General features: G+C 43.1%; 1 protein-coding gene across 1 annotated transcript in view; it reads right to left on the minus strand.

Annotated features, from left to right (window-relative positions):
* The window catches only part of GRIK2 (glutamate ionotropic receptor kainate type subunit 2), a 1,206,237-nt gene that overhangs the window by 801,277 nt on the left and 390,373 nt on the right, over positions 1-14,587 (minus strand). The window lies entirely within an intron of this gene.

Genomic DNA, 14,587 nt, shown 5'->3' on the forward strand with positions numbered 1-14,587 from the left:
TAAATACAGTAAAAAAAACAAAACAAAACCAAAACAATCTGGTCCCTATAATAGTCATGGAGAAATTTGGGATTTTTTTAAGGTTTCGATAACTAACAATGGGGCCTTTATACTCAAGCTGAGCCTTAGGGTGACCTTTGTGTGGGGTCTTTTCCGTGCGCTAAGGCCACTTTTGCTGTGGCTGGAAAAAATAGCTGATTTTCCCGTTTTCTGAATTATCAACCCCCATTGCTAATTTTGCCATTAGCGCACGGCCACTAAAAACACTTTCTGCAGGAGCCCCCCTATTTTCGAGGGGGGTGAGGGCCCCTGTGCTTACCCCACACTAATCACCCACAGTGATCAATTAGCATACAACAACGTCTCACACGCTGACTGATTACCGCTGTGAAACCCACTCTCCACCCCCTAACATGCCTCTCCTTCCAAGAAAATATATATACAGTAAAACCTTGGATTGCAAGTAACTTGGTTTGCAAGACAAGCAAAACATTTGATTAAATTTTAACTTGATATACAAGCAATGCCTTGCAATACAAGTACATACAGTATACACACATCACAACTGAGCCGATGGTTCTTATTTCTCTGATGCTGCAGAAGTGTAGTGACTGTTCTAAATGAGCAAAGTCCTGTAATACGAGTATATACAGTATACACGCGTCATATCATCACAACTGAGCCAATGGTTCTTCTCTCTCTGACACTGCAAGAGTGTAGTGACTGCTCTAAACGAGCAAGGTCTTGAAATACGAGTACATACAGTATACACGCGTCACAACTGAGCCGATGGTTCTTCTCTCTCTGACGCTGCGGGAGTGCAGTGACTGTTCTAAACGAGCGAGGTCTTGCAATACGAGTCCATACAGTATGTACGCATCACATCATCACAACTGAGCCGATGGCTCTTCTCTCTCTGACGCTGCAAGAGTGTAGCGACTGTTCTAAAGGAGCGAGGTCTTGCAATACGAGTACATACAGTATACACGCATCACATCATCACAACTGAGCCGATGGTTCTTCTCTCTCTGACGCTGCGGGAGTGCAGTGACTGTTCTAAACGAGCGAGGTCTTGCAATACGAGTCCATACAGTATGTACGCATCACATCATCACAACTGAGCCGATGGCTCTTCTCTCTCTGACGCTGCAAGAGTGTAGCGACTGTTCTAAAGGAGCGAGGTCTTGCAATACGAGTACATACAGTATACACGCATCACATCATCACAACTGAGCCGATGGTTCTTCTCTCTCTGACGCTGCGGGAGTGCAGTGACTGTTCTAAACGAGCGAGGTCTTGCAATACGAGTCCATACAGTATGTACGCATCACATCATCACAACTGAGCCGATGGCTCTTCTCTCTCTGACGCTGCAAGAGTGTAGCGACTGTTCTAAAGGAGCGAGGTCTTGCAATACGAGTACATACAGTATACACGCATCACATCATCACAACTGAGCCGATGGTTCTTCTCTCTCTGACGCTGCGGGAGTGTAGCGACTGTTCTAAATGCGTGAAGTCTTGCAATACAAGTACATATAGTATTTTGTATTAACGTTTTTGGGTTGTGTAACGAATCATCTGAGTTTCCATTATTTCCAATGGGGAAATTTGCTTTGATATACGAGTGCTTTGGATTAAAAGCATGCTTCTGGAACGAATTATGCTCGCAAACCAAGGTTTTACTGTATATATATTTTTTTAGTGAACAGGGTGCCCACATTAATTGCCCATTTTACCATGGGACACCAGCGCACGTCCCACAATAAATATTTTTAAATGGTTCTCACAGTTCAGTAAAATGATCTGAATGATTTTGTTCATAGAAACCTAGGGCTCCTTTTACTAATCTGAAATAGTGTTTTTAGCGTATGCTAAACCCGCGCTTTACACGGCTAGAACTAACGCCAGCTCAATGCTGATGTTAGCGTCTAGCGCGCGTGGCAATTCTGCGCGCGCTAAGCGCACGCAAAAAATGCTACCGCAGCTTAGTAGAAGGAGCCCATAGAAAAATGAAGGCAGATGCAGACCAGATGTTCTCTCTAGGCTGCCTCTCCATGCCATCTATATATTTATTTCAAAACTTGCACCCCCGCTTAAACTTAAGCGGTTTATATAATCCATACACAGTCGCAATAACAACGCAAAAATAAATAACATTGACCAAAAATTCTACAAAAGCAAATACATAATAGAAAAGTTTTCAAATAAAGTTGTCTTTAACGTGCTCTTAAATGTCTGAAGATAAAAAAAAACACTCTAAGCAGCCCACGCCCGATGTTGAGCCACCCGTTCTCTTCCTATGGACGGCTCTGTATGCGGTTTAGCAACCTTCTCTTTCTAGCCATCACCTTATCACATTTAGTTGCCACCCTGAGGTTCCTCTCCCCATCCATGCGTATCATACAAAAGTTGCACTTTCTTGCAGCTTGAGATTAGAGGTGCGCACGGGATCGGGGATCGCGGGAATCCCCCCCTAACCCACAGGACTCCCACGGGGATGCCCCTCTGGCCCGCGGGACTCCCACAGGGACCCCCCTCTAGCCAACGGGACTCCCATGGGGATGGAAGGCTTTGGAAGCAGGGTTTGTCCGTATAATATAATGGACACGTCAGCCTTAGTAAAAGAGGGGGGGTTATAAGTGAATTACCTGAACAGAAAACAAAAAAAGGGTTCCACAAGGAAAACAGCAGCGCAAACACAAAAGAAAATGTGGAATTGATGATCCTGTCAGAAGTAATTGCTGCTTTTTATGGGGACGGGTGGGGATGGAGGTAATTCCTTGCAGGGATGGGTGGGGACGGAGAGGATCCTGGCGGGGACGGGTGGGGATGGGGGGGATTTCTGTCCCCGTGCAACTCTCTACTTGAGATACCTATAGAGTGTGATTTTCAAAGGATTTTCCAGCAATGGATGGTCCGGCACCTCCTTTAGTCCAATGGCAAACAGCATCTGTAATCAGCTGATCCCACCAGCCTCACTTTTCCCTCTTACTTGAAGCTCAGGTATCGTAATACCATTACTGAAGCTCGGGTATTGTAATACCTTTACATAAGCTCATGCAAAGCACTCAGAATTTACTCCCCAGTCATTAGTAGCAGAATAGACCAGAGGTCCCCAAAGTCCCTCCTTGAGGGCCAATTCCAGTCGGTTTTCAGGATTTCCCCAATAAATATGCATTGAAAGCAGTGCATGCTCATAGATCTCATGCATATTCATTGGGGAAATCCTGAAAACCCGACTGGATTCGGCCCTCAAGGAGGAACTTTGGGGACCCCTGGTATAGACGCTTCCAATAAACTTTCTGGTCCCACGACTCCAGTTGCTGCTCACTGCCAGCGAAGATTTAAAGAGGCACGGAGGGGTTAGAGCAGGGGTGGGCAACTCCGGTTCTCGAGGGCCGGAATCTAATCGGGTTTTCAGGATTTCCCCAATGAATATGCATTGAAAGCAGTGCATGCAAATAGATCTCATGCATAATCATTAGGGAAATCCTGAAAACCCGACTGGATTCCGGCCCTTGAGGACCGGAGTTGCCTACCCCTCGGTTAGAGCATGTTCTAAAGGTGACCCCCCATTGGTTCCCCCAAACGGTTAATCCAGCAAGGTTCCGAAACCGGGAGGTGCCAGAAGATTGGTGGCATACCTATATATGCATGTACGAGCATTTTAAAAACAAGAAAGTGTGCTCTCCATAGAGCAGGTGAAGATGTGGTATTATTTTCCAAGTGGGCTTGTGCGTACTGCAGTGTGAAATGCCACACGCAGCCAACGTTTCACGGGTATCAGCCGTTTCTTCAGGGCTCCCATAAGGCAATATGAAAGTCCGGGAGCCCTGAAGAAACGGCTGATACCCGTGAAATGTTGGCTGCGTGTGGCACATCATAAAAATCTAGCAACACACCAGTCAACACTGTTGTTTAAAATCTCAGTTCCTATTAAGAACCTAAGTGGCATAAGGTCATTCTAAGTGGACGTTTTTTGAGCCAATGATGTAGGCGGAGTTGGTTTGAGCTTTAAGCCCTCTGAGGCTTTTCCTTCCGTTAGATTTGACCTTTCAGCTAATAAAGTGGAGTATCCGGTGTTTAATCTATGCAGGAGAGACTGGAAGCCCTGAATATGTATACCCTAGAGGAAAGGAGAGACAGGGGAGATATGATTCAGACGTTCAAATACTTGAAGGGTATTAACGTAGAACAAAATCTTTTCCAGAGAAAGGAAAATGGTAAAACCAGAGGACATAATTTGAGGTTGAGGGGTGGTAGATTCAGGGGCAATGTTAGGAAATTCTACTTTACGGAGAGGGTGGTGGATGCCTGGAATGCGCTCCCGAGAGAGGTGGTGGAGAGTAAAACTGTGACTGAGTTCAAAGAAGCGTGGGATGAACACAGAAGATTTAGAATCAGAAAATAATATTAAAGATTGAACTAGGCCAGTTACTGGGCAGACTTGTACGGTCTGTGTCTGTGCATGGCCGTTTGGAGGAGGATGGGCAGGGGAGGACTTCAATGGCTGAAAGGGTGTAGATGGGCTGGAGTAAGTCTTAACAGAGATTTTGGCAGTTGGAACCCAAGCACAGTACCGGGTAAAGCTTTGGATTCTCGCCCAGAAATAGCTAAGAAGAAAAAATAAAATAAAATAATTTAAATTGAATCAGGTTGGGCAGACTGGATGGACCATTCGGGTCTTTATCTGCCGTCATCTACTATATGTTACTATGCATCGGTCATAAAATCACCCCATAAAGACTCCTGTTTACCAAAAGAATATATCTAACGCTGTCATCTGGCATGAGGCATAAAGCGAATAAAATCCTACAAGGGTAATTTTGAAGGAAAACATTAACCTAACAAATTCAACCTTCAGCCTTCATAAAATGCCTCTTTTGCAATTTCTTTTGCCTAATGCCTAGTTCCCTCTTTGGTCTTAATGCACTGTTCATGTCATTTGGCACCACTGTAAGTTTCTATATTTCACGAAACACATTAGACATACCAGAAATAAATGTTGCAGCTCAATAAAATACCTGCTATGAAATTGTATTAATCTCATTAATTTCAGAGAATAAATAAACCTTGAAACCGAATCCTACCACGTCCAAAGCCACGTGGGCATTGCAAGCCCTTCCTCTGTGTTGTCCAAATCCTCTTGTAAAGGCAATCAGTCCTCTTACAAGAATTTTTCACTAGCCTGTGGGTTAAATTAGATTCCTTATTAACATCTGAGACCCAAATTTTGTCTATAATTAGATCCAGTTTCATTGCTCATAGACAAATCCGCTCAGTTAAATTCTTCCTTCCCCTGCAAGATTGAAATACTTAACCTTTGCATTAATCTAAAACCAATTCATTATATAGTGGATTAAACCAGTCTTCATCACTTCACGTTCTCCAGAAGACAGCAGTAAGGCTTCTCCCTGGTGCCTGCAAAATTCACCATGTCTCCCTTTTCTCGAGAGACCACCACAGGCTGTCGGGGAAAAAAAGTCTACAATCAACTCTGAGATTCTTGTTAACGTGCACAAGGCCTTGTCCACAGGTTCTCCTATCTGTCTCTCTAACCTGTTGATTCTTTTCAAATCTGCTCAGCCAACACATTACCAACTTACATTACCCCTGCCTTTCACCTCTGTAAACCAACCCTCCTCCTGGCGATGTTGAAGGAACGCGACCAGCAGGGAATGGTGGGAGTGGGATCTCCTGCAAGGACATGCCACCAAGTGAAAGACCACTGGAGGAGCAGATCCTAGGAGCAGCAAATTTTGGAGGTTACTTTGGTTTCAATATGGGTCATGCTTCAGATGTTTGACTCCACGGTCTCCAAGTCAACTGGAGAGGTCAATATTATGGCCCTAATTCTATAAACAGTGCCTAAATTCTAGGCGCCGAGAAGCACAATTGTCAATCATCCGCTAGGTGCCATTTATAGAATCGGACTTAGCGTTGCCTAAGTGCCTAAGTCTTAGGCACTGGTATGTGTTGAAACCTGAGGCGCTCTCCATTTATGAACAAGCCAAAAGAGGTTCTTAGACCAGCAATATTGAACTTATCTTGAGAATATCAATCGTGCCCAAGATAAGTTCAATATAACTTCCCCCTCCGCATTCGCGGTTTCACCATTCACGGTTTCGGTTATTTGTGGTTTTCATTTGCAGGCTCCGCCCCCCCCAATTACATCAGAGAATTGTACAGAGGAAATCGCTGATCTTCCTTCAAAGAAACAGGTCCGTTATTCGCGGATTTATTATATTCTCCAGGGTTTTATAACAGAAAACCGTGAATAACATACGAAAAGTTATTTGTGGGTTTTCTGTATTTGCTGGCTTGTTATTCCCCTCTCAAGTTTCAAGTTCATTACAATTTTGATAAAACGCAAATCAAGACGTCTAAGCGTTTTACGAATGCGGAGGGGGAAGTGTAACTTTTACAATCTGTTGTAGTGTGGTGGACCACTTAACCACTATGCCTCTCTTCCAGTTCATTTTGAATGGCATTAATGATATAACGATATTGCTGCATTTGACTGATGTATGTAGAAGTGTGTTTTTGAAATTGTATATTCTGCTGAAATGTTTCAGTTTCTTTGTTGTGAACCGCCTTGAACTGTTGATGGGACGGTTTACAAGAAAATAAATTATTATTATTATATAGTAGAGAGTACTGTTTCAGTTTGACTATTCTCATATGCAATGTGTTTTCACAAAAATTGGGTATTTAATGTAGCACACCTTTTCTTTTAATTATTTTTTCTCTAATTGGGTAGTTTTGCACCTTTTTAGGGCATTTTTCACAGCATTGATAAAGCTTTAAAAACCCAGGAAGGCTTTTCAAAACCAATGATAGAAAGCCAGAACCGATAAGTCTCGGACAAGTTGAGTCGGATCCTGAGCGGGTTTCAGAGGCTCTTTTCCTTCCAGTTATACAAGCTAGTTTTCTCATTGCTGTTCTAAGAACCTCTTTTGCCTTGGGTTCTTTTTCCATCTCATTGCATACTGAGTGTTGCGTTCTCTATTTATCCCAGGATTTTCATGGCCGTTAGGCGTCTACTGGTATATAAGTCAAGCCTCACCCAAAATCCACCCCTAATCTACTCTCTCTCTGACTAACCAAATTAATAACATATCTAAAAAGTGCTTTTTTAGTTTATGGATGCTAAGCAGGGTTCGTCGTTTCTTTCGTCAACATCACTTTCCTATATTGGTCCAGGCTATAATATTAGCTTATTTGGACTATGCCAACTCCCTTTACATCGTCTTAAGTAAATGTAACCTGAAGAGATTACAGCTTATTCAGAATACGGCTGCCAAATTGATTTTTAGTAAAAATAAATATGATCAGGTTCCCCCATTGCTGAAGGCACTGCATTGGCTTCCGATATATTGGAGGGTTCAGTTTAAATGTGCTAATGTTGTTTTTAAGAGTTATACGGGATTTTCTCCCCATTGTTTCTTCTTTTAACTCTTATCGTTTCCAGTCCACTAGGAATTTCCATGCATTCAAATTAATATTTCCTTCTGTTAGAGGGATTCAAACTATGGTAAAAGTTTGGAATGATCTTCCTTCAGATATTAAAACTGTTTCTTCGCTAACTTGCTTTAGAAAAACCTTGAAAACATATTTGTTTAAGAAATTTCTAACTGATAACTGAATGATAATGTACCTATTAAAAAAATTTTCTAGTTGATGACTGAATACTGACATTTACTGATTTTCTCCAATCTTAATATTGTTTATTAATATATCCTTACGTTTTGTTAACCGGTTCAAGTACCTCAGAGGAATGACCCGGTATATTTGGCTAAAGATTAGATTAGATTAATCATGCCCACTTTCTGGTAGGTGCCTTAAAGTAGACGCCTACCTCAAAGTGGTAGGTGCCTACCAGCTAATTAATTGTATTTTAAATAATTAATTATATTTTAGCATTTATATACCACTTATAGCCTAAGTGATTTATATTCAGGTACTCAAGCATTTTTCCCTATCTGTCCTAGTAGGCTCACACTCTTTTTAATGTATCTGGGGCAATGGGGGATTAAGTGACTTGCCTAGGGGCCTAAGGAGCAGCATGGGATTTGAACCCACAACCTCAGGGCGCTAAAGCTGTAGCTCTAGCTTTTGAATGGTGCTTTTCAATTAACGCCAATTAAACCTAATTGAATAATTAAATTAGGCATCTAGATCGGCTAGGCGTGCCAATTAAGACTCCCAACTTCAGGTGCCATTTATAGAATCTGGGCCTATATCTGATAACTTCGAGGACTCGGTTAGAACTGTGCAATCTGTTAAAAAAGACCTCTCCAATTAGACTGAGCAGATTCAGGAAGAGGTTAAATAAATTCCAACAATTTAAAATTGCATTGACAAAAGACAATGTCATGTTGCATAAAATGATGGAACAGATGGAACATTTCAATAGACATAGAAACATGACGGCAGATAAAGACCAAATGGCCCATCCAGTCTGCCCATCCGCATCACCCACTATCTCTCCCTCTCCCAATAGGCTAAGGCTCTTTACATCTGCATTGTGAGGTCATAGAGCATTATTCTTATAAGCTAAGGTTCTTAGCACTTGTATTGTCAGGTCTTAGAGCTTTATCTGCAGCATCAACTATCTCCACCTCTGCCTAAGAGATCCCATGTGCCTGTCCCACGCTTTCTTGAATTCAGACACAGTCTTTGTCTCCACCACCTCTACCGGGAGACATTTGGACTTACACCTGCTGAACTTCCCTCAAGCTCCTGGAGTGATATCTCTCAATCTCATTAAGAAGTATTTGATTGAAAATGTGAAATTTACTACTGAAACTATTCCCTTGATTAACAAAATATATATGCCAACCAAGAGAAGCACTAAAGGAAATGGAGAAGAAGGAAACAAGAAGGAGATGCAGATACAGGTTTGGTCATGTTCCTGGAGGAAAAGTCCATAGTCTGCTATTGAGACTGACATGTGGGAGTATGCGGTGCAGTGGTTAGAGCTACAGCCTCGGCACCCTGAGGTTGTGGGTTCAAATCCCACACTGTTCCTTGTGACCCTGGGCAAGTCATCTAATCACCATTGCCTCAGGTACATTAGATAGAGTGAGAGCCCACCGGGACAGTTAGGGAAAAATGCTTGAGTACCTGAATAATTTGTAATCCACATAGAATTGTAGGATATGCAGAATATAAATTATTATTATTTTTTTTTTAACTGATTGCCCTGGATCGGTAGAATGGAATGTTGCTACTCTTTGAAATTCTGCCTGGAATCTTGATATTCATTGGGGGTTTCAGAATGTTGCTACTATTTTAGTTTTTTGCCAGGTACTAGTGACATGGATTGGTCACTGGGAAACAGGATACTTGGCTAGATGGACCATCTGACCCAGTAAGGCTATTCCTATCTTCTATCTGCTATTTTGGAGCAATCCATCCTCTATAATAAAACCCTAAGCGCGCATGCGCACTTAGGGTTTTGTGATCCCTGCCACCGTGCTGTGTCCCTCTGTGCCAAATTCGATTTCCGGCAGGTGGGCCGGCCTAGCAAAAGTCCCAAGGCTGCCCGGGCTAGCGGATGCTGGACAGGGGGAGCAGGGAAAAGAGAAGGCCTACTGCTGGACAGGGGGATCAGGTAAGAGGTGCTGCTGGATGGGGGGGGGGGTAAAAGGAAGGGAGAAGGCCTACTGCTAGACATGGGGAGCAGGGAAAAAGTGCTACTGGATAGGGGGGCAGGTAAAACGAAGGGAGAAGGGCTGCTGCTGGACAGGGGAAGCAGGGAAGGGATGCTGCTGGACAGGGGGAGCAGGGAAGGGGTACTGCTGGACAGGGGGGAAGTAAAGGGAAGGGAGAAGGGCTACTGCTGGACAGGGGGAGCAGGGAAGAGGTGCTGCTGGATAGGGGGAGGTAAAACAAAGGGAGAAGGGCTGCTGCTGGACAGGGGGGAGCAGGTAAGGGGTGCTGCTGGACAGGGGGGAGGTAAAGGGAAGGGAGAAGGGCTACTGCTGCACAGGAGGAACAAGGAAGAGGTGCTGCTGGATGGGGGGGAGGTAAAACAAAGGGAGAAGGGCTTCTAATGGACAGGGGGAGCAGGTAAGGGGTGGTGGTGGTAGACAGCCAAGGAAAGAGAGAGACAAAAAGAAAGATAGACAGAAAGCGGCCAAGGAGAGAAAGAAAGACAGACACACACATCTGTTCTAGCACCCATTAATGTAATGGGCTTAAAGACTAGTATCTGATAAATCAGAAGTGGTTGATAACTTCATTTTCCTTGGATCCCTCATCAATGACAGTGGTGGTTCGACAGCAGATATTAAGTGTTGATTAGCACTGGGATGCGCATCCATGGTGAGCATGGACCAAATATGGAAGTGCAAGGACTCCTCAGTCACTATCAAACAAAGACTGATCACTGCTATAGTGTTTCCAATCGCGACATATGGGTGTGAGACATGGATACTCATGAAAGCAGACAGAAGAAAAATTGATGCCTTCGACCTGCGGTGCTGGAGGACTTCACTAGAAAAGAAGGTGCTACTCGGAATGGTCAGTGGTAAAAAGAAGCAGCGGGAGACCAAAGGCCCGTTGGCTGGATACCATCAACATTGACACAGGAATGAACGTCAAGCAATTGAAAGAAACCATGGAAAACAGGAAAGCATGGCGAGGACTGGCCTACAGAGTATCCAAGGTTCAGACATGACTGAATGGATAATAGTAGTTAAAGATTATATTTTAAACATGCTCATATCCTATTTGGGGGGTCAGACGATACGGATATACCCAGAAGTTATCACATCTACTTAAGAACAAATATAACCCTATTTATTAATGAGATAAATGACTATTGGATCCTTTTACAAAGCTGCAATGTCAAGCAGCACACGATAAACGCCGAGCCATCCATTTTTGGACAGCAAGCCATCATAAAAGCCCGACTTTAAGTATCGGGGCATCAGGTTTGCTGGCGTCGCCCTGTAAATGCCTGGTCCGATATGGGGGTACAGATATATCTTTTATACTCCAGAATATTTGAAGGCCTTTCATGAACTAATGAAAATCTAGGGGGTCCTTTTACTAGAGTTATGCAAGGGTTATCATTTGGGATATCGCATTAAGCCTTGCTTGTTTTGGTTTAAATTCGCCTTTGATTTCTGCATCCACTCTCCTCTTTAGTGTGGTCTAAGGAGGAGTAAAAATATTGTATTCCTTTTTTTTTTTTTCTGTATAGGGAGAGTTAGGAGTTTCCTTTCTGTGTTTCTTGAAGCAAGTGTTGTCTTGTAACATAGTAACATAGTAGATGACGGCAGATAAAGACCCGAATGGTCCATCCAGTCTGCCCAACCTGATTCAATTTAAATTTTTTTTTTTTTTTCTTCTTAGCTATTTCTGGGCGAGAATCCAAAGCTTTACCCGGTACTGTGCTTGGGTTCCAACTGCCGAATTCTCTGTTAAGACTTACTCCAGCCCATCTACACCCTCCCAGTCATTGAAGCCCTCCCCTGCCCATCCTCCTCCAAACGGCCATACATAGACGCAGACCGTACAAGTCTGCCCAGTAACTGTGATTAAATTTCAAATTTAATTAAAAAAAAAAAAACAGAACAAGAAAGAACCTGGGTGTACTTTAATTTATACAAGAGAAAGACTGAACTGGATCAATTTTGTTTTTTTTAAATATATTTTTGTTCAAAGAAAAATCCAACCTCCCCCCCCCCCCCCCCCCGCCGGATGTGCATTTAATATATCAACACATTCAAAACTATAATAATTCTACAAACGACATCAATGGGCCCCATATTAATTTAAAAATTTTTATATTCCCCGACAAATCAGCATTCATTTTCTCATATTTATAAATTAAACATTGATGGGGTGGGTTGGATTAGTTTGGGTTTTGAATAATTAAATATTTATATAGGTGCTTACTATTTCCTTATAAAGATGAAAAATATGCTATTTGCACTTTTTGAAGGATATGAATATATTTCATTAATAACTATATAATAATTTTTGATGGGAAAAATGTATTGATCTATTTATATATTGTAAGGATTTTAAGTGATGTATAAAGTGTAAAATGAGTTTTTCTTAATAAAAGTGTTAAAAATGAATAAAGATTAAAAAAAAATAATAAAATAAATATATTTTTGTCCATTGCTTATTTTACCTGTGATTTGTTTGCAAAGCAGACAGAAGGATAATCTTGCAGTTTTCAAGCAAAGAAGCTAGATACATTTGGCATCTCAATCACTGACAGGCAGATAGACAACAGCTGTTTTGTTTTATTTATTTGCTTTTCCCTATTTTGCTGCTCTGATGTGGTGCTAATTGGATATCAACCATCATTTGGCTCCAAAAACAAACCACACAGGTGAAGTAAACTGTCAAAATCAGTCCTGTGACTATAGTGCAAAGCATTTTGCAGAAATCATACAGCAGGAGTAAGCAACCTGCAACCTGCGAGCCAAATGCAGCCTACCATTGAATTTTATGTGGCCCCTGAAGCAGTGGGAAGTACATACAGAAAAACCTCATTAACCCAAGTCTGGGCAATTTTAAATACTGGATTCCAGTTCTGACATTATATAATATTGTAGCCCACTAGAGAAATCAGTCCTCTATGCATAGGGTTACCAGAATTTAGGTAAATAAACTTTGGGTCCATAGTCCCGCCCACAGTCCCGCCCATTACGACCACATCACGCGTTAGCCCCACCCCCTCAACCTGTTCTCGTCAGGAATGCATGGATGCCCTCCCGACGCGGTCCCAAAGAAGCAGCTATTCAAAACCCAAAGTGCCACCATTCTAGGATTTAAGGGTAAACTAGATGCACATCTCCTTAAGAGTGGCATAGAGTGATACGGGTAAGGGTAAATTAGATGCACATCTCCCTTGAGAAGCATACGGTGATATGGGGACTAAAATTATGCCAGGGTACACCTGGCGGGGCCTCCGCGTGTGCGGATCACTGGACTTTATGGACCCAGAGCCTGATCCGTAGATGGTAATTCTTATGTTCTTAATATTTGCATGTCCTCTCCCTATAGGCTAAGGCTCTTTACACCTGCATTGTGATGTCATAGAGCCTTATGGTCATATAAACATAGAAACATTGGCATATAAAGGCCAAATTGGCCATCCAGTATTCCCATTTGCAGCATCCACTATCTCCTCCTCTCCCTATTGGTTAAGGTTCTTAATATTTGCATGTCCTCTCCCTATAGGGTAAGGCTCTTTACACCTGCATTATGATGTCATAGAGCCTTATGGTTATAGAAACATAGAAAGGGTAAATTAGATGCACATCTCCCTTGAGAAGCAAACGGTGATATGGGGACTAAAATTATGCCAGGGTACACCTGGCGGGGCCTCCGCATGTGCGGATCGCCGGACTTGATGGACCCAGGGTCTGATCCAGAGATGGCAATTCTTATGTTCTAAATGTTATCAGATATTGGTTTAAATCAAGCAGTTCTGAACTGGTTTAGTAAATTCGTATCATTACGACCTTATGAGGTATATTTGGAGGGCGCGACAAGCTCTTCATGGAAACCGAGCTGCGGCGTACCCTTGTCGCCGATGACCTCACTGAAAAACCTTTGTCTCGCATCTGTAGATTAGGGGCTCCTTTTACTAAGCTGCGCTAGCGATTTTAGCGCGCGCGTAAATTGCCCCGCGCGCTAGACGCTAATGCCACCATTGAGCTGGTGTTAGTTTTGGGCGCGCAGCGCGGGGGTTAGCACGCACTAATCTGCAGCAGGCGCTAAAACCGCTAACGCAGCTTCGTAAAAGGAGCCTTATATTTACCTACGCAGGCGATCTCCTCGTTGTTCTGGAAATTGATCCCAATCGTAACAACTTAGGGCTCCTTTTACGAAGGGGTGCTGGCGTTTTTAGCACACGCACCGGATTAGCGCGCGCTAGCCGAAAAACGACCGCCTGCTCAAGAGGAGGCGGTAGCGGCTAGCGCGCGGGGCATTTTAGCGCACGCTATTCCGCGCGTTAAGGCCCTAACGCACCTTTGTAAATGGAGCCCTTAGTCTCAAGCATAGACTGTTGCATTTCAAATGTGGGCACTCTCCATTCAAAGGAAACTGAACGCTGCCAAAACGAAATTACTTTGGGTTGGGCCAAAATTGGAAAATCTCCCTGTCGCTGTCGCACTAAAAACAGGTATTTCGTTACAGATAGATTTGTCTTCCAGAGTGTTTGGTATTGACCTAGACTCGTCACTCACATTTCATGAACAAATAAATTCTTTGGTAAAAAAAAGTGGGGGGGTTTTTCGACTATGTATGTTAAGGAAAGTTAGATCGTTATTTCATCAAGATCATGTTTCAGGGCTGGTACAGTCTATTGGACTTGCCCAGTTGGACTACTGTCATTCTGGTTCATAGTCTTAAGCGCGAGAGACAAAGGCGCGCCGACAAACGAGCGCTGACAATTCAGCGCAAGACTTCATCGCGCCGCAGGAAACCTTCTTTAAAGGGCTCCGATGGGGGTGTGTGGGTGGGGAACCCCTCCCCACATTACTTAATAGTGATCGCCTGGCGTTCGGGGAGGGTTTGGAGGGTTGTAACCCCTCATTATACTGGAAACT

Source organism: Geotrypetes seraphini, chromosome 3 (genome assembly GCF_902459505.1).
Source record: "Geotrypetes seraphini chromosome 3, aGeoSer1.1, whole genome shotgun sequence".
NCBI lineage: Eukaryota > Metazoa > Chordata > Amphibia > Gymnophiona > Dermophiidae > Geotrypetes > Geotrypetes seraphini.